The sequence below is a fragment of the Balaenoptera ricei genome, chromosome 3, assembly GCF_028023285.1.
Source record: "Balaenoptera ricei isolate mBalRic1 chromosome 3, mBalRic1.hap2, whole genome shotgun sequence".
Lineage (NCBI taxonomy): Eukaryota > Metazoa > Chordata > Mammalia > Artiodactyla > Balaenopteridae > Balaenoptera > Balaenoptera ricei.
Window position 1 is genome coordinate 126,128,602 of NC_082641.1, and position 19,934 is coordinate 126,148,535.

Below are 19,934 nucleotides of genomic sequence, written 5' to 3' on the forward strand. Positions count from 1 at the left end.
GAGCTAATACTGGTACACTGCAGACAGCACTACTGTAGGGATTAATGGAGCACATGCGTGCAAAATGCTCGGCCCTGGGACCGCCTCATAACATATGCTCATTAAATGTACTGTCATGATGCTGAGGAATCCAGTGGACCTGGGTTCAAGTGTCCACCATGCCTTCTAATAGCCATGCGACCTTGGCAAAAGTTACTTAGCTGTCGAACTCTCCTCACTTGTAAAAGAAGAATAAAAATAGTACCTACTTTATACGTTTGTTTGAGGACTAAATGAGATAACGCACTTAGCACAAATTGCCCTGCAACTGTTAGCTAACATTATTATTATTTGAATATATTGTGCAATAATATAAACAAGGATTCTCTGGTATCTAATTTTGTTCCAGTTTAGGGGTTTAGAAGAAAATGCAAGGAAGCATCTGGTTTGACAGGGTTTGCTCAATATTGGATTGTTTGTAAAATTTTTTTTGCAAAATCAGACCTGGCTCATGGGTCAATGGAAAGTCAGTTTCCCTTTGGCTCTGAGGCCGGCAGTTGAATGCAGTTTATTCTGGTGCTGGCTCACAGTTTGGTTCGGTTCAAGGCCATGACCATGAGTAAGTGATTAACCCTTGCCAAAAACCATAATAATGATCATATTCTAAATATTTATATTACAAGAAACCAAATGGCCCAAACTTCAGGGGCCACAGGTGCCACTCACTCACTCAATGGAGTTCATTCACTCATCCAACTCAGAAGTGTTGACCATGTACCTCGTGCCAGGCACTGGGCACTGGTCATGCTAGTGGCTGATGGGTTGGAAACCCATAGGGAACTTTGGCTGATTTTCAAGAAAAGTGAATCAGGACTCTCAGGGACAGTAACTGCTCCTGAGCTGTGCAGAGTCTTGGAGAGAATGCAGGCCCTTGTGTTTGGTGCATCTCACAGTGTGCCCTGTCTGAGCTGGGAAAGGCCCTGTCAATACATGCATTTGACAGGTGGGGAAGCATAAACCCAGAGAGAGAAAGGGAGTCCCTGAGATCACAATACTGGGCTAGCATCCTGCTCTCCTGACTTCTACGTCATCACCACAGTGAGCCCCCTCCCTTACTCCCAGGATTTCAGGCCCACCTCATACAGACACATTGGCCCACAAATGGCCTCAAACATAATGACAATAAGAATAAAAAAGCAACCTTACTAATAATAGTATCTACCATTAACTGGGTAATTACTTGGTGCCAGGTATTTTGTTACACATTTTTTTTTAAAATTTATTTATTTTTGGCTGTGCTGGGTCTTCGTTGCTGCGCGCGGGCCTTCTCTAGTTGCATCGAGCTAGGGCTACTCTTCGTTGCTGTGCGTTGGCTTCTCACTGCGGTGGCTTCTCTTGTTGCGGAGCCCGGGCTCTAGGCGCGAGGGCTTCAGTAGTTGTGGCACACGGGCTTAGTTGCTCCGCAGCATGTGGGATCTTCCCGGACCAGGGCTCAAACCCGTGTCCCCTGCATTGGCAGGCGGATTCTTAACCACTGCACCACCAGGGAAGCCCCTGTTAAGCATTTTATACCCCTATCATTTTAATACTCAAAACAACCTCATTGGATAGGTCATTGTTACTCCATTTTACAGAAAGGACACCGAGGCTCAGAGAGGGGAAGGGACTTTCCTATGGTAACACAGCTAGAAGTTGCAGAGCCATAACTGAACTTAACTCTGCCTGACTTCAAACCCAGTATCCATGGCCACCATGTAACGTCCCTCATTAGGATACAGGGCACAGGGTACCCTCCTGCACTTATCTGGGCTGGCAATGGTTTGATGCCTGCAGCTGAGAGGAAGGAAGAAAGAGCAGCAGGTAATCAGCAAAGAGGCTTGAAATCCAGTCCTAGGATTGAGCACCCACTAAGATCCAGGCTGTGACAAGCTCATGGGTGATGAAGTTGGAGAGTAATAAGGATAGACGGGTATAAGGTCTGTTCCAGTGCCTGTCCCAAGCTAAGGGTTGCACCAGATGCTGTGAGATAACTTGTCACGTGACATGGAACAAACCATTTCCTTTCCTCTAGAGAGAGAGCGCAGAATAGTGATTAAGCCCATGGCCTCCAGAGCCAGACTGGGTTAATTCCCCGCTCTGCCTCTTACCAGGTATGTGACCTCATGCAGTATTAGCATTTATTGAGGGTCATTTTTTGCTTCTATAAAATTGGGATAATAATACCTATTTTCTAGTGTCATTATAAGGATTAAATGAGCCACGATTTAGAACTCAAAACAGTACATAACACATAGTAATAACTATATACATTTTTGCTAGTTTTTAAAAATTATGTAAACAGGAGGTAACAGTTGATCATTCAAATTAAGATACTTTGGGCTGTATAATAACAGAATATCTGACCCAAAGTGGCTTTAACAAGAAAGTTTTATTACTATCTCTCATAATGAGAACCATCTGGAAGACAATGATTCCAGGCTCGAGGATGTCCCAGGAACTCAGGATCTTCTCATTCTTCCTCCCAACACCCTCTACATATCACTGATGCTTCCCCTCATGTCCCAAGATGGCTACTGCAGCTCCAAGCATCACATCTTCACAAAGCCACACCCAGAAACAGAAAGGAAGGGACATGGAAATCTCTCTTGCACATGTCACTTTCTTATGAGGAAGGAAAATGTTCCCTAGATGCCTCCAGGAAGACTTCCCTTATCTGTCATTAGCCAGAATAGGATCGTGTGATCATCCCAGCCACTGTAGAAGGCTAGAAAATCAAGATTCTGGCATTTTCAGTCAGTACCTAGGGCTGGGCTCCATAGCAAGGAGGATGAGAGGAAGAAGAGCTGCTGAGTGAGCAACTGACCCGCCTTGCAGGTTAGTCTTGAGAAGTAAATGTGAGAAAAAGTGCAGGAATGCTGTGGAAGAGTTAAATCCCTTCCACTACACACGTGTAAGCTATCATTCTCATAAATAATAATGGCAACAGCAACGCTATTTAGAGTCTACAGAAAAGCAGGATGCCAGTAATTCTAGGTAGTCCTGTTCTTTTTCCATGGCCACGGCAGGTGAGGGGAAAATGAAAGGAAGCCAACTGCCTCATGGCCCAGCCGCTAAAACTGACATTGCATGACCTCCTAATAACCCAGACCCAGGGAACAATTGGTCATCAATTTCCCCTCTCAGTTTCGTAGGTTATAAATAAAGTCTGGAAAGAAAGAAGATGAAGTTAGTTTAGAACCCTGGTAGAATTCCTCTGAGGGGTGAAAACTTTTGTTTAGAAAACACCTGATGGGCCATTTTGTAGTGAAAAGTCAACCTTCCAACCATGGTCTAGATCAGGGTTCAGCTAGGTTTTCTGTCGGGCCAGATAGAAAGTGTTTTAGGATTTGCAGACAGTATGGTCTCTCTAGCAACTGCTGCACTCTGAGTACTGTGTCCAATATGTCCCAATAAAACTTTATTTATAAAAACATGTGGAGGGCCAGATTTGGCTCACAGGCCATAGTTTGCTAACCCCTGTTCTACATTGCAAGTTACATAAGACAAAAACCTAGGCCAAGGGTCTCAAACTCGAATGTGTATGGGGCTACATGGGGCACACAAAGAAGCAAGCAGGCTGGGTGGGGTCTCTGGAAGTGTGGAGAACACATGACTCATGGAAAGAGGGCAGTTGTAAAAACCAATTTAGTCAGATCCTCCAGTTTTTCAAGAAAACCAGAAATGCCAATATTTATATCTTCTAATTTTTTAGTGTTGCCAACCAATTCAAAAATTTAAATCTGATGCAGACCAAACAAAACCCATCTGGGGGCCAACACAGATTGGGGAGAGTCAGTGTGTGACCTTTGGCTTAGAAGATCATCCTTCTTGAGCAACGTGCTATGACAACCAAGTACACATGACACATTTGAGTGACACGATCCAGGAAACTTAGCCCAAAGCCATTCTGACCTATTGGGAATGGAATGTATAACCACTACCATCCTGCCCACTGGCCAAGCATATGTGGAAGGCCGCACACAGGAAAGATGGCAATTAGCCTGTCTGTACTGTATTCCTCTTCCTAGCTCATTAATGCTCTGCTTTCTCATGGTGGTGGCATCTGCAGTGTTCTGTGACATCAGGTGCTGTGTAGCATTCCTCATACAGACCTTCCTTACATACCTCAGAGGAGCAACGAGGTCATGTATAGAAAGGTACTTTGCAAACCATAAAATCATAGGTACGTCAGCTTGGCCAGTTTCTGACTTTCACTGCCCCAAACACTAACTCAGAGGCTCCGATAACGAGTATATTCTTTAGAGAGAGGACAAAAACCCCTAACAGCATGGCGAACAGGACAGACGCAAAGCAAAAGAAACCAGCCACATTTCCTGCTGGTACAAAGGCCCTTATGCTGTGTCTGACCCTGCTCTGAGGAAGCCTGGGCATCACCTAAATACTCCAGGCTGCAGACAGCTCAGCGTGTGACACCCTGTCCTCGGCTGTCTTTTAGCTGCTACCCTCACCTATTCTTAACATCTTTGCCTTTCTCGCCAGTTTCTGTAAACCTGCGGCATCCTGAGTATTTGCCGGAAGCTTCCTCTTGCCCAGCTCAGCACTCCATCTTCCCGCCTTCTGCCTGGAGCCTCAGCTTTAAAGGATACACTGGCCTGCCTTTCTAGTCTCCCTAAACCACTCTCTTGATTCCCTCAGCCTTATTGGGACGAGGAAAGGAAGACAGGGAGGACAAGACAGAGACAGAGAGACACAGAGAGAAAGAACAATGCAAACTTTCTAGCCCAGATCTTGTTCAGCCCTGTGCCCACTTCAGTTCAAATTAGGTGCTGGGCCAGTAGTTTTCCAATGCTTCCTCAACTCCTGTGATTCTTCAGAGCTGCCTTAGGGACCCAGGTAGGAAAAGTAAAGAGGATGCCAACAGGTCAGGGGTCACTTCAAGAGAGAAGCTCCATCTTATCTGTTTCATATATTACAATCCTGCATAAAACTATGACTGAAAAAAAATATTCCATTCCAAAAAAAAGTCTGAAAACTCCCATGCTAGCCACTGCACCTAGATCAGATGGAGGAAGGCACGCTCCTACACTGAAGAAGCCTGTAGGATATCCTAAGGTAAGCAATATTTTTTGGCAAAGGGCAACTCAGGAAAAATTGGGTTAAATTTTTGTCCAAAATTAAAATAGATTTATTGAGTCTCATATGGGAAAAATGTATCTGTTCACACAATTCAAATTGTCTACTTCGTTGAATGAAGAATACATTGAGGAAATGAGTAGCCACTTAAATATGAATACCTGTTAATATCTACTTAGTGGTGATTCAGGAGAACATTTCTAATCTTTCATTCCGCAAATAGATTGTGACGTCTTTCTCGAAGCTGCCGTGAGGCCCTGCTCAACACTGCTTAGTTGATAGACCACCCCTGGGGACACCCAGGGGATTGTCAACAGGGCAAAAACTTTTTTAATATTTGAATTTAATTTTATTTTATTTTTCTTATATATCAGGTTCTTGTTAGTTATCAATTTTATACATATTGGTGTATATATGTCAATGCCAATCTCCCAATTCATCCCACCAGGGCAAAAACTCTTAAAGAAGCATCCTAGCTCCTGCTTTCTTCCCCTTGTTGCTCAAGTTCAGATTTTTCCTGTGTGGTCTGCAGGTTTATCCTAAGGGATCGTAAACCCCTGGTCTGTGGACAAGTGAGCAGACCAGGCAGGCAGGGCCGACTATAGAGAGCCTGCTGGAGAGGCCGGCATGAGTAAAGGGATGTGTTCTATCAGCTGAACTCGAGTCTAAAAGCCCTCACACACCCACCCTGCTGCTGACTCAGCCGACAGCTCAGACCGACAGCTAATTTGGGAGGAGGACCTACAGGTATGAACACTGATCAGCTCTGAAAGCACAGAAAAGGCATTAACCATGTCATTTTAGAATCGTACATTCTCAGACTTTCAGAATCAGAGCCCCTTAGAACTTCTGGCCTGCAAGGAAACAGAGAGGTTCCATCCAATATTGTATAATGGTTCAATTCCTGGGCTCTGGAGGTAAACAGACCTGGACTCAAGACAACTCAAATTCACTGGAGGGCGTGGGGCAGCTCACAAGAGGGAAGAGAAGAGAAGGCTTAGGACAAACTCGGAACAGGAGCAGAAGTTACCTGGTAATCTGGCCCAGGAACTGGAGCTGTAATCCAGTCCTGAGGATTTCTTCTGCTCTCAAATGGTAAACTCAGGATTCCAAGTTCTGGAAGAGAGAAATTCCAACTGGACTCTCCCCTGCCTTCACAGTGTGATTTGAAGAAACCTCAGGCACCATAGTGAGAGAGGGAGATAGCTGATGTACCATTCCAACAAGACCAGAAATACTGACACTAACTCCCAAAGGGAAATCAGGGCTCTTGGGCAGTAGGCGTGCTGCCTGGACGACAAACAATGAGCATCTACCATCACATACCTGCTTCAGGGCCGCTCAGAGGATTGACAGCGACGATCCACTTAAAGGGCCGAGCACGCTGCCTGGCACACAGTAAGCTGTCCATTAACCGTTAGCGTCTTTCATGATAACTTATGCTTCTTGTGGAGCTAGAGGCCCTCCACAACATGCCCATCGAACAACTGCCTCTAACTGAGACCTTTTTCCCTTCAGAATCATGGCTCCTGGGCAACCTTTTGAATGTGGAGACCATTTGGCTTGGGAACTTTAAAAGATTTTACTGACCACAAGGACAGCCCATACCATTGGGAGTCCAACAATATCTAGTATGGGACCAACTGTGGCTCAGAAAGAAACTTTCACATGGATTTTATTCTCTTTGTTATTTCAGTAATGTCCTGCATGCCATCCCCCTCAAATCCAGTCAACCAGAGTCAAGTGTTGAGTTCTGGCAGCTTAGTTTCATCACACTGTTAGGGCAGAAAAAGAGAAACAGAAACTCCTACCAGAAGACATGACTCTGAGACCTTATCTCCTCCTTAATATTCCACTAAATCAGGAGCAGGCTCCCTGGATCTTCACACCAAACCTCAAAAACTCTAAAAGCACGTGCCAGAAAGGGGATGCCCACTTGCTTCACTGCCCCCAACTACTGCCCTTTTAAAGGGCTGCTGCAAAACTCTGGTGTCTGAAGACATATTGGCTTAATTTGAGGCACGTGCTAACTTTAACATCAGTTATACGGAAAGGGGAGAGTACATGGAAAGTCATCCTGCAGTTGTCTGGCCAGTCAAAGCCACTTTGCCTTGAAGGACATCAACTGGGCTGATGGGTGACAGATCTAAAGCACTGGAGCTCACTTCCATTTCTATTTTGATACTTGATGGAAGTATCAATACCATAACTTGGTAATATATATCTTCAGCTTGGACACCTCTAGTTTCCTCCCTCTAAGGCAGCCAGTTCCATCATTTGTTGATTCAACAAACATCTACTGAGACCCACTAGCAGCCAGTTACTGTGGAAGAAGTTAAATAATAATCATAACTGTTATTTATGGAGTGCATCCAATGGGCGGGACACAGCTGCCATGCTTCATTCACATCGTTTCAATTCATCATAACAGCCCTGTGGAGTATATCACTTTGTTCTTTTTGTAATAACTATTTGTGCTGCTTAAGTAACTAGAAAGTTTTTCATTACATTTCAATAATTCTGCTTCCATTTACCTCACCCTTTATGTTCCTTTGCCCTCAGAAGAGGCTAAAAAATGAAACCAGATGGCTGAAGCTGGGCTGAGAGAGCAGGGATGGCCCTATCTGAAAGATGATCTCAGACCCCCTTTCCTTCCCCCGTGTAGGGACAAGTCTTCACCTGAAACATGAGGTGGGGCTGATGAGAAAGTCCAATCTCTGCTCTCTGTTCCACTAACTCTGGTTCAAGAGGCAGTAGTTCTCAACAACTACTGAAAGTCAGAACCATCTACAGCTCAAAGGGGAGAAGGAAAGAGAAAAGAGAGATGGATGAGGGTAAGTGATGGCTTCCCTGAATCCCGTGGTCTCCCTTGGACCACTCAGATGCCCCTGCAGGGGCAGGGATATCCAGGCCAACGCATGTTTCTGTGGAATCTTCTCACCATTGACTCTCCTGGCAGGACCAGCTGTTTGGCTGTGTTTAAACTGTCATCCAGCCAAAGCAGCTTGGTGGCACGCCCAAACGCTAACCCAGCAAACACACCAGGTCTATAGCCCGCTCCAAAACTTTTTTAAAGCATAATCTGAACCAGCCAGTCAATTTAAAAATACTCCAAGCAGACAGCCAATGAGATTTGAAAACAAGGAAAACCAAAAATAAAAGGTAAATATATATATTTACTTATTCACTCACTCATTATTTAAACCTTGCCTTTTTTGAGAGAGGATCTAAGATGTCAAGAGCCAAATTATTTAAAAAACAAAAATAGCATTACCTATGTTCTGCAAATGTCAATGATATCACAAAAATTCAACTTAGGTTAACATTCAAAGCATAAAGCATGTTTGTGTGTGTGCCCACCTGTGACTCTTCACTACTCCACAGGGTCTGAAATGCGGAGGGTTCCTTCTCTTTTGCTCCTAAACATGAAAAGATATCACAGTGCAGTATTTTCCACCTGAGACATGCATTCATTCCTTCAGAATCATTTAGTGAAGTCCAACCATGTGCCACCCATTGAATGGATACAGTGGTTATAGATGTTTTGGATACAGTGGCCAAAAAGCCACATACCACACAAAGCTTACATTTAAGACAGTTGGAGGCCAGCAAAGTATGCTCTGTGCTGAAACTGGGGCATTCACATCCACTGGCCCAAAGAGCTGGAAAGGCACTTAGAGGCCATCTAGATGGGTTTTCCCATGTGCAATCATTCAAGAGCCAACCTCACGGTTTTTGCCATATGTCAACATCACCTTCATAGATTTCTTTAGATGTTCTCATCTACGTAAACACTTTTATTTTAGGAGAAAACTATATATCATTGCTGTAAATGGAAAACCAGGATCACTTGTCTTAAAAACAAAGGTAATGGGCTTCCCTGGTGGCGCAGTGGTTGAGAATCTGCCTGCCGGTGCAGGGGACACGGGTTCGAGCCCTCGTCTGGGAAGATCCCACATGCCGCGGAGCAACTAGGCCCGTGAGCCACAACTACTGAGCCTGCGCGTCTGGAGCCTGTGCTCCGCAACAAGAGAAGCCGCGATAGTGAGAGGCCCGCGCACCGCGATGAAGAGTGGCCCCCGCTTGCCACAACTAGAGAAAGCCCTCGCACAGAAACGAAGACCCAACACAGCCAAAAATAATAAATTAATTAATTTAAAAAAAAAACAAAACAAAGGTAACCATAAAAATAAATGAAACAAAAATAAAGCAATGTGATTAGATTCTCATCTAGAAACATACATGCAGTCTTAGGAAGACTCTGAGCCTGAAGTCAGCTCTCACTTTGTAAAAGAGTAAGATCAGGAAGTATTCAAAAGGTGTTAAAGCTATATTAACACTACTCTGGGATGTTCTCCTTTCCTTAATCAGGAGGATTAAAGGAGAATTAAATTCTGCACAATTGTCTACTATGTGATTTGTTTTTAATATTATAATAATCAGTCACAGGATTTAGGAAATCATGTCTAATCCAGCCCTCTTACTTTGCAGAGGGAGCTGGGGCCCAGAGACGGGTGGCGACTAGACCAAGGGTAAACAGCACTTTAATGGCAGAGCTGATACCAAATCCCAACTCCCTATGTTTCTGCACAGACCGGTATGTTCTGCTACAGTGGGCTGCCGATCACCAAACAACTAAATAAATTCTTACATTTGCTCTTCATCACGATTGAAGACCAGTCTTGATCCACCTTACTTTTGGATGGGAAGAAACCAAAATCCATCTCAAACTGGCAGACATGGTGATCCCTCTCGTTACCAAAAATCAAGTTTTTCTTTTTCTTTTTTCTCCATGCACTTATTTTCCATGTGTTATAGAAGTTCTTTTAGTAGAAATATCTACCAAGATCCCAAATAAAACCTAGAAAGTTTGTAGGAACTTCTGAACATCCTACGTCCTTAGATAACCTGCTATGATAAGGTATTCGGTGGGGAAAAAATACCCAGCCCCACCCCTTAAGGACATTTTGTCCTATAAAACTCTCAGTGTGCGCATCCTGTACTCGGTAGCCCTCACCACATATTGACTGTAACACTCTGAATTAGGTCTAGGAGATAGAGGAGGGGGAAATCCTCTCTCGTCCACTGAGAAGGTCACTTGCAATTTGCCTGCCCCCAACCCACCTCAAAGAGCAGCTCTCGGCAATGGTCCCAGGGAAAATCATCAATGTCAGAGACACAGTAGCCATCTGCTTGTCAAGGAGGGTGCATTCCAGCATCCCTACTCTCTTCTGGGAAGATGAGGCCAGGGTTTCAAAGCACCTCTCACAGGACAGGAGAGAGGGAAAGGGGGATATGACAGTTCTCTTTCCTTGGAAGCTGGCACAGGAATATCTTAAGGCTCCTCAGAGGGACTGAAATCCATGCTTTTTGCTGACAACTCTGAAGTTCAGCTCTTCCTTGCCTGCCTAACCTCCCAGGGCCGACTGTACCTATCTCTTTTATGTGAGCAGCACAATAGCCTTGTGCCCGCTAGGACCAGTGTTGTGTGAGCATCCAAAAGCAAAGAGAAGTGACTCTTGTTCCTAATGTGGAAAGAGCAGGACTTCCTATGATACAGCTGATGTTTCCTGAAATAGAACAGGATTTGAGCAAATGGTTTTCACTAGGCGGGCAGGGAAAGCAGAGTGTGGCTTAATGTTTCGTTAGTGGTGACTCAGACCCTCACTCCTGGGCGCCTGCTCATCCTGGTTGGGTCTGACTTTTTTCCAGTTACCAGGCTCAGCTGCCAGATTCCCTCTTTGCTAATGCTTGCTGTCCTGCCAGCCTATCTGATTTCCTGGGGAGGCCATGCCCCTGTCCTTCTTCTCATGTCATTTACGCTCAGTTCCAGTTTCTATTTTGAAATTGATTAGGTCTTGACCAACCACTTATCTCGGTCTGCAGAACACCTCCTGTGCAGCTCTGCCTCCATCTGGGAGAGATGGTGATTTATGTTTATCTCAACCAGAGCCAGGGCTTTTTCCGGAGCTGTTTTCAAATTTGGGGCATATGCCCAGCTGCTACCAGAATTAGTTGGAATAAAGTGTATTGAGGGTGCCGATTCGGCAAAGATTGCATCGGACGTGCTGCATCAGCCAGACTCAGTTTCTCAGACTTTCCATCCTATCTCAAATCAGCCCTCATTCAATCTACGTTTAGTGCGTCCTGACTATGAACCAGACACTGTGCTGGGGCTACAGACATGAAAAAAACCAGGTCCCTGATGCCTGGATTATGCTCCAACATGGAAAGGACTTCACAGAGTTACTCTCAAAACACTGTGGGAGATGTAGAGAGAGGCAGCATGATCTAGCCCCTGTCTGCCTCTCCAGCTTGGCTCACAGCACTCTTGCCCTCCTCACCCGGCTTTGGCCTCCCTGCCCTTCATTCGCTTCATGCAAAGCTCTGTGCTCCTTAGAACAACAGCGTCAGCATCACCTTAAAGCTTGAGAGACACACAGGATGTGGGGTCCCATTCCAAAACTACTGAATCAGAATCTGCATTTTAACAACATTCCCAGGTGATGTGCATGCACTTTTAAAGTTTTGAGATGCACTGATGTAAGAGTTTAGTAGCTATGAATTGTTAAGCTGGCATCTGACTCATTACCATCCTCTCAGTTTGGTTAGTAAGAGTCTATTACTCCATACCTTGATTGGATTGAGTCCTCCTCAAACTTTAATGTAAGCACAAATCGATGGGGGATACAGATTCTGAGTCAGTGGGTCTAGGTGGGCCCCTGCAGTCTGTATTTCTAACACACTCCTGGGTAATGGCAGCAGGGGCTCATGTACCATACTCTCAATAACAAGAACAAGAGGGAACCTGACAGATCAAGTATCTGAATCAGCAAAGCAGAAAACCAAAACCCAGACCCTGAGCTTAAGGTGACTTGACTCAGGGGAGGCCCCTCTGTTCCACCTGCACAACTAGAGGGCAGGCAGCATCTCTGGTCCCTGTGTTCTCAGCACCTCCTTCTGTGTCATCACAAGGGAGGCAATTGTCATCACTGAATGAATGAATGGACATCAGTCAGTTCTCACCTCTCCCCTGCTTACCATTGTCCAGTGGTTCCTTATATTTAACAAACCCCATGAGGCCCAAGCTGACCCAGGTCCTGCCCTGACGCCTTCTTACTTCTCTCATCCCACTCATTGCCACCACACTAGGCTTTTCCCTGTCTTTCAAACCCGCCAAGCTTTTGCCTGCCTCAGGGTCTTGGCACATGCTCTCCCCTCGACCTGGAATGCCCTTCCTCCAGCTCTTTCCATAGCTGGCTGCTTCTTGTCATTCATTGCTCAGCTCAAATTTCACCTCCTCAGCAAGGCCGTCCCTGACTGACCTGTCTAACCCAGTATACACACACCCCACCACCAACTCTCTGTCCTGCATTTTTTTTCTTAGCCCTTATCAACCTGAAAATATTTCATTTGTATGTTCACTTTTTTGTCCTGATTCTCCTAAAAGAAAGCAAACTTTATGAAAGCAGGGACCTTGTCTACAACCCCCAGTCCATAGTAGATGCTCAGTAAACAGTTGTGGAATAAATGGATAAATGATCTAATACACACCATAATTTGCTTCTGTCACTGCAACAAGAGAGAGAGACTGGGCACTATGTGAGGCCAGAAGAGGGAGTGATCACTTCCTCCTGAGTAAGGAAGTGGGGGTGGTAATCAGGGCAGGCTCCCCGAAGGAGGTGGTATTTCAACTTCACCTTGAAGTGTGGAAAGGATTTTCATGGGCAATGAAGGGTAGAAGCAGCCACCCCAGGCAGAAAGAACAGCTTGGGAAGATGGTGTGGGAGGGCTTAGGGAACAGAGCGTACAGCTGATGGGTGGAGACTCAGTATCTGCCCAGCTCAGGGCTCTAGGCAGAGACAGCCCTCACTGTAGTTGTGACAGAGTTTGGCAGGGCTCCTGCAGCTGAGCAGCTGAGGTCACTGCCTTCCCTTAGGCAGGCCTCAGCCACACCCTTAGCCAAGATGATGAAGGCCAGCTCTCTGAGGCAAAACAAGGTATGAGAAAGAGACAGGTGGGCCTGGGGGTCAGGACCCACCTTCACCCCCCTTCCCCACTTCACTCCAGTGGGCCATTCTGAGGTCTGCCTGGCTTCTGTCCTCTTGCCTGTAAAGGCCAGACAGTTGCAATTATTTCATTAACCCCCTGTGATCATCGGTTTCAGGTTCAAGTCCCTGTTTAACTCTGAGCTCTATAAGAGAAGGAACCATGCTGGTCAGCCTTATTCACAGCTCTATTCTGAGAGCTAAGGGTTGGGAGCACATAAAAGCTCCCTGGTTAAGACTCATTCATTCCTTCACCACTACTGATGAAGTACCCAAGTCAAGCCAGGCATTTGCACTTATACACAGAGGATGCAGGAGTAACACAGGGCAGCAAACGTCTCTACTCTCGCAACCGTAGAATTCACATTCTGTTTGGGGGCAACACATTCTAGAATCTGGATTTGGCGGGTCTCACTGTGTGACCCTACCAAGCCACTGAATTTTGTAGGCTGCCTACAAAGTAGAAGGGGATAGACTAGATCACCTAGTTCAGAATTTTGAGCTAAATTTTGAGGGATTCTAGGGTCCTTTGGTGCTTGCTGGGTTCAGCAAACAATGATGTGCTTCTCTTAAGAAAATTTAATTAGCCTAAGCCAGTTTTTGTTTTGTTTTGTTTTCTGTTTGGGGGTTCCACTTAAAAGTTGATGTGTAATACAGCCACTATGGAGAACAGTATGGAGGGTCCTTAAAAACTAAAAATAGAATTACCATAGGACCCAGCAATCCCACTACTGGGCATATACCCAGAGAAAACTATAATTCAAAAAGACATATGCACCCCAATGTTCATTGCAGCACTATTCACAATAGCTAGGTCATGAAAAATTAAATAAATAAAAGTTGATGTGTAAAGTAAGTTCTACTGCTAATGAAAAAGTTGGGTGGAAGCCACTACTTTAGTCCAACGTCTCACTCTGGCCATGGTATGAGCCAGAGGGGAAGAAGGTAGAAACCAGACATGCTTTCAGGTTGAGGGCAGCTGAAGGTGGTGGGAAAACACTCCGGGAAGGCGGTGTGTGACAAAATGCAGAGATGGAGGCTAGCCAGGGACAGAGCAACCTGATAGAGGTCCAGCAAGATGAGGTGGAGACAGGCACTCCCCAGCTCTCAGGGACATGGAACTACATGCCTGGTAGCTGGTAATGGCCAGAGAATTTTCTGGGAGGTCTAAGAGCAGGTCACAGGGCCAGGGCCTTGGGGAGAGAGAAGTGGGGGCTAAACAAGGTCCCCACCTGGGAGAAGCTGGGACTTAAATACAGACAAGACTTATGCCAGACTGAAGTCCAAGGTGGGGATCTGGCTGGTTTCTGAAGGGGGAACCACGACTCACGGCAAAGGTCAGAGTCAGAACTGCAGCAAGCGACTCTGCTTCGAATCAAGCTACGTGCCCAGAAGTCTTCAAGTCTCCCGCTAAGGCTTGTCCAAAGTCACACATCCAGCAAGGGGTAGGAATCAGTAACACAGCTCCCTGTACCTGATCCTCTGAGCAGGGCTCTTTCCACTACCTAATCCACGTGATGAACGCTGGGCTAGACTCCAAATCCAAATGGGATTTTCTAAACCTGCAGTAGACAATGAGTTGTTTATTCAGTGAAAGGGAAGATCATTTTCTTTTAACTGAGTTCTGGCTCATGTCCTTGGGAATTAGACTGACCTTTGTGTTTTTAGCACCAGCCCATTAGGGGAACTGGAAAGGCTTTTTCTGTCTCTAGCTCAGCACCTCCTGAGCAGTCTTAATGCTGATCTAAAAGTTCTGTCTACGTAATACAAAAGCAACAGGTCAGTTCAGGCCAAAACTAATAAACAAGAAATCACTACTATCAGTAATATGTTTGTGAGAGCATTTTGCTCCTTCAGTAGCTGTTTTCTTATTTGTTCTTAATGATATTAGGGGCAGAGGGTGGGTCAGGCTGTGTCCCCACGTTAGCCCCCCTACCAAGTCACCCTGTGTATTCTTCAGGGCACTTAACATTCTCTTAAGTAATAGTCTATTTGTTTATCCATTTTCACATGTCTTCCCAACCAGAATACAAGCCCCACATGACAGGGAATGTATTTGTCTTGTTTAGGGCTTTATCTCCAGGGCCTAAAACCTGATAAATGCTCAGGAAATAACTGTTGTATGAATGAATGAGGCAGATCTGTACATTTTGAATAATACTTATGATGTATTTTGAGTAAAAAAAAAAAGTTACCTAATGAGATCCTATCATCAAAGTGATCAGAGAAAGTATCCTGGAAAAGGGATTCAGAAGAAATGAGAAAGGGAGATTCAGTTATTAATGTTTATATTTCTATAGCTTGACTTTTAAAATGTTGAGATACCATCTTACTACTATCAAATATGCAAAGATACAAATTTTGGTAACAGGCTGTGTCGGAGAGGACCTGGAGAAAGAGGCACTCTCAAAAATGATAGGAGTCTACATTATAGGATACTATTATTGGGGGCAATTTGGCAACATCTATCAAAACAACAAATGCACATACCCTTAAGATTCTGCTATTTCATTTTTGTGGAATTTATCTTACATGTATAATGACAAACACATGAAATGACATGTGTAAAAGTTATTTGTTGCATTGTTGTTCATAATAGTCAAATGGTGAAAACCATCAAAATTGACACCATTAGAGAATAAGCTATATAAACTAGGATCCCCATTGTGCAATGGAAAACTTTGTAGCTGTAAAGATGAATGAGGATGCTCTCTATATACTCATATGGAAAGTTTTCCAAGATAAAAACTTGAGTGTAAAAAGCAAAATCAAAGCAGAGTATATAGTATGCTATAATTTGTGTTTAAAAACTGGAGAGTTGAAAAAAAAAAAAAAAAGAAAAAATGGAGAGTTGGGCTTCCCTGGCGGCATAGTGGATAAGAATCTGCCTGCCAATGCAGGGGACACAGGTTCGATCACTGGTCCGGGAAGATCCTACATGCTGCGGAGCAACTAAGCTCGTGCACCACAGCTACTGAGCCTGCACTCTAGGGACCCGCGAGCCACAACTACTGAGCCCACGTGACACAACTACTGAAGCCCACGCGCCTAGAACCCATGCTCCACAACAACAAGAGAAGCCACTGCAATGAGAAGCCCGCACACTGCAGTGAAGAGTAGCCCCCGCTCGCCACAACTAGAGAAAGCCCGCGTGCAGCCACGAAGACCCAACACAGCCAAAAAAAAAAAAAAAAAAATGGAGAGTATGTCACTAAATTGCTTATATATGCACAAAATATTCCTGGAAGAATACACAAGGAACTAATAAAAAGCATTGCCTATAGATAGGGGGAAACCGGGGCAGGGGAAAGGGAGAGGCTTTTTATGCCATTCCCTGTTAATTTTTTATTTGGGAACCATGAGAACGTATTATATGTTCATATAGATTGCTTTAAAAATATTTGCTAGCATAGAGAATGCTAAAAAAAAAAAATGAGCTGTTTCAACATATCTGGGCCTTATGAAAGATCATTTTAGGAGGTTGGAGCAGCAGAAGCGTCATGTCTGCAAAAAGAACTGGACCAGAAAAAGATGTTGGGTCCTGGGCCAGCTCTGACATTGACATTGACATTGATGCTGATGTTAACTTTGGGGAAGTTGTTCCCTCCCAAGGCTTCAGTACCCCCATCTATAAGATAATGAGGGTGAACTGGAAACTTTTTTTTTTTTTAATAAATTTCTTTATTTCTTTATTTATTTTTTGGCTGCCTTGTGTTTTCGTTGCTGGAAGCGGGCTTTCTCTAGTTACGGCGAGCGGGGGCTACTCTTCGTTGAGATGCGAAGGCTTCTCACTGCAGTGGCTTCTCTTGTTGCAGAGCATGCGCTCTAGGCGTGCAGGCTTCAGCAGTTGTGGCACATGGGCTCAATAGTTGTGGCTCGCGGGCTCTATAGCACAGGCTCAGTAGGCGTGGCGCACGGGCCTAGTTGCTCCGCGGCATGTGGGATCTTCCTGGACCAGGGCTTGAACCCGTGTCCCCTGCATTGGCAGGCAGATTCATAACCACTGCACCACCAGGGAAGTCCCAAACTGGAAACTTTTTAAAGGTCCCTTACTGCTCTGACATTCTGGGATCTATTCGATGGCAAGGCTTTACTTAATTTGAATTAAACTACATGCTCTATATAATAAGTCCTATTAAGGCATTTTGAATACTGTATTTTCTTTCACTTTGCTTCACTGGTTTCCTTTTTTTTGATTGCCTTTTTAAAGTGATTTTTGAGAAACTCCCATCTTGTCTCTGCTGAAGGTTACCTGGCCATGAAGATGACTATGGCCTGAGATGTGGCAGTAGACAGGACAGGCCAGGTCCTGAGTAGAAGATGACCCAGAAAGAGGCAGAGAGCAAGGAGCACCAAGAAACCAAAAATTCAGTGGGGTGGAAGCAGCCCCACAAATGCATACTGAACCATGGGACTCAGTTTACCCAGATGGATGTTCTAGGAAACCAAATGCAGCTCCCTTCTTCCTGCTCTGCATACCTGGGAGCCGAAGTGCTCCAAGTAATCAGATTTTAAATGAGGTAAGACACAGTGGTTTCATCTCACCAAACTGAACTTTCCCCTTCCAGTAACAATACTCTACTTTCCTACTTGGGGGGTTTCTGCCCCTTCCCACGTGCTTCATCCATAGGCCCAGGTGTCCCCAGATGGCCAAACAGTGGAATTCTACCCTGCCACAGTGACCATCAGACCCAGGGCTTTTGTCCAAAGCGTTGTGAAATAAGATGCTTTACTTTGCTGTTACTATCAAAACTTGGGGAGGAGGGATATAAGATGTGGAGCTGCTGGTCACCATGATGAAATTGCATGATGCTTGGGTATAGAGGAAAGCAGAAATAAGAGATGGCAACAGCTTTGAGGTACTGTCAACCTGCTCCTGGAACCTGGTTGGTTTTTAAGTCTCATGAACAAATACATTTCTTTCTTTTTTTTTTTTTTTTAAATAATTTAAGCCAGTTTACTTCACCTTCTGTTTCTTGCAGTCAAAAGGACCTGCATATAAACACCAGCTCCAGCAGATTGATAGTGACTGCCTGAAGAACTATATTGAGAAGAACCTTGAGGGCCCTATTTGGGTTCATGACTCATGAGGAAGGTATGGCAGAAGAGAGAGAAGAAAGAGATGTGTAAAACAGTGTATCCTTTTGACTAAGATGAAACCCCTGACTCGGTCCTCTGCCTCACCCTGGACTGGGCAGTGTTTCTTTTTTTTTTTCCCAAGCCTTGGTCTTTCAGGTTGGGATATGGGCAGGAATTTGTCAGCATGTGTTCCCAGAAGGGTAGATGTCCACATCTGCCTAGAGGTTTAGTGGGTGTTCCTGCCCTCAAAGAACTGTACTTGGTGCCATAAGTAAATCTCTTCCTAGTACGTGTCCTTAAAACACACTCTGAAGAGAAAACCTTCTTCCTGCGTGACCTGGCATGCCTTGTGCTCCACTCACTTCTCTGACCTCAAACAGTCTGCAATCTGTATCTGGTCAAAATGAGCAATGATGCTAAAAGCACAATGGATTACAGAGGTAGCATTTGAAAAGTTTGCAAAACAGAGGATAAGAAGTGAGTCTGGAGATTGAAGCAATGAAAGGTTACTCATTGATCATTTCTAAACTGGCTTTCATGGTTCCCCCAACTTGGGGAAGCTGATATGTTTAACTGAGATTCTTCTTGATGGAACTTTTATTAATTCTGACCCCATCTGACATCCTCAAAAAATAGACACTGCATAAGAATGGGGTGCTTTTCTGACAGAAAGTTATTCACTCAAAACATTTTAAAATCAAAACACACAAAATACATATTGCTACTTTTCTGAGGCATTCAGGTTTTGAAGGCATAATTTACATACAATCAAATTCATCCTTTTTAGTTATGTAGTTCTATGAGTTTGGACAAATGCATTCAGTTGTGTTACCACTACCCCAATCAAGATACTAAACTGTCCCATCACTTCAAACAATTCCCCTGTGTCCCTCTTGATAATCAATCCCTGCCCCCATTCCCAGCTCCTACAACCATAGATCTGTTTTCTGAACTGACATATAGTTTCCCAAAATGTCGTATCAATGCAGTCATACACTAAGTAGCCTTTGGAATCTGACTCCCTTCAATTAGCATAATGCTTTTGAGATTCATCCAAGTTGTTGCGTCTATCAGGAACCTGCTCCTTTTTATTATTGAGTAGTACTCCATTGTGTCTATGTACCACAGTTTGTTTATCCATTCACCAGTGGAAGGATATTTGGGTGTTCCTGTTTCGGCAACTATGAATAAAGCCACTATAAACATTTTTTTCACACGTTTTTGTCCGCACAAGTTTTCATTTCTCTAGTACAAATACCTTGGAGTAGAAATGTGTCCTAAGTGTATGTTTAACTTATAAGAAACTGTCAAAGCATTTTCCAAAGTGGCTGTTCCATTTTGCATTCCCAGCAGCAATGTAGCCACCTTCCTTTTTAAGTGGAATGTCATTTTATTTAGGTTTAGCTACATTGTCATATCTCCATCAAGGCTTAAGGGACTTCATGTCCTTGGTAAGAGGAGAGTAACCTAAAGATATCACTCAATCATTTTTGTGGCATGAGACTCAGAGTCTTAGCTCTAGTGTGGTTTTAGAAAAACACACAAATGCAGAACCTTGATGTCGGAAAGGAAATTAAAGGTCACTGCTTCAACGTCTTTGAGTAGGGCTGAGTTTTTTTGTTCCTTTTTTTTTTTAGCTTTCTTGCGGTATGATTGACAAATAAAAACTCTATGTACAATTTTGTGCAACATGAT

At 44.4% G+C, this 19,934-nt stretch overlaps 1 protein-coding gene across 5 annotated transcripts in view; it reads right to left on the minus strand.

Moving 5' to 3' along the window:
• Positions 1 to 19,934, minus strand: part of SH3TC2 (SH3 domain and tetratricopeptide repeats 2) — a 162,658-nt gene that overhangs the window by 48,515 nt on the left and 94,209 nt on the right. The window contains exon 19 of one of the 5 annotated variants that reach the window (XR_009502418.1): positions 8,509 to 8,531. The exons of the other annotated variants lie outside the window; for them this stretch is intronic. The gene's annotated coding sequence lies outside the window, so the exon portion shown is untranslated. Of the gene's footprint in view, positions 1 to 8,508; positions 8,532 to 19,934 lie in introns of those variants that run through there. 5 annotated transcript variants of the gene reach the window in all.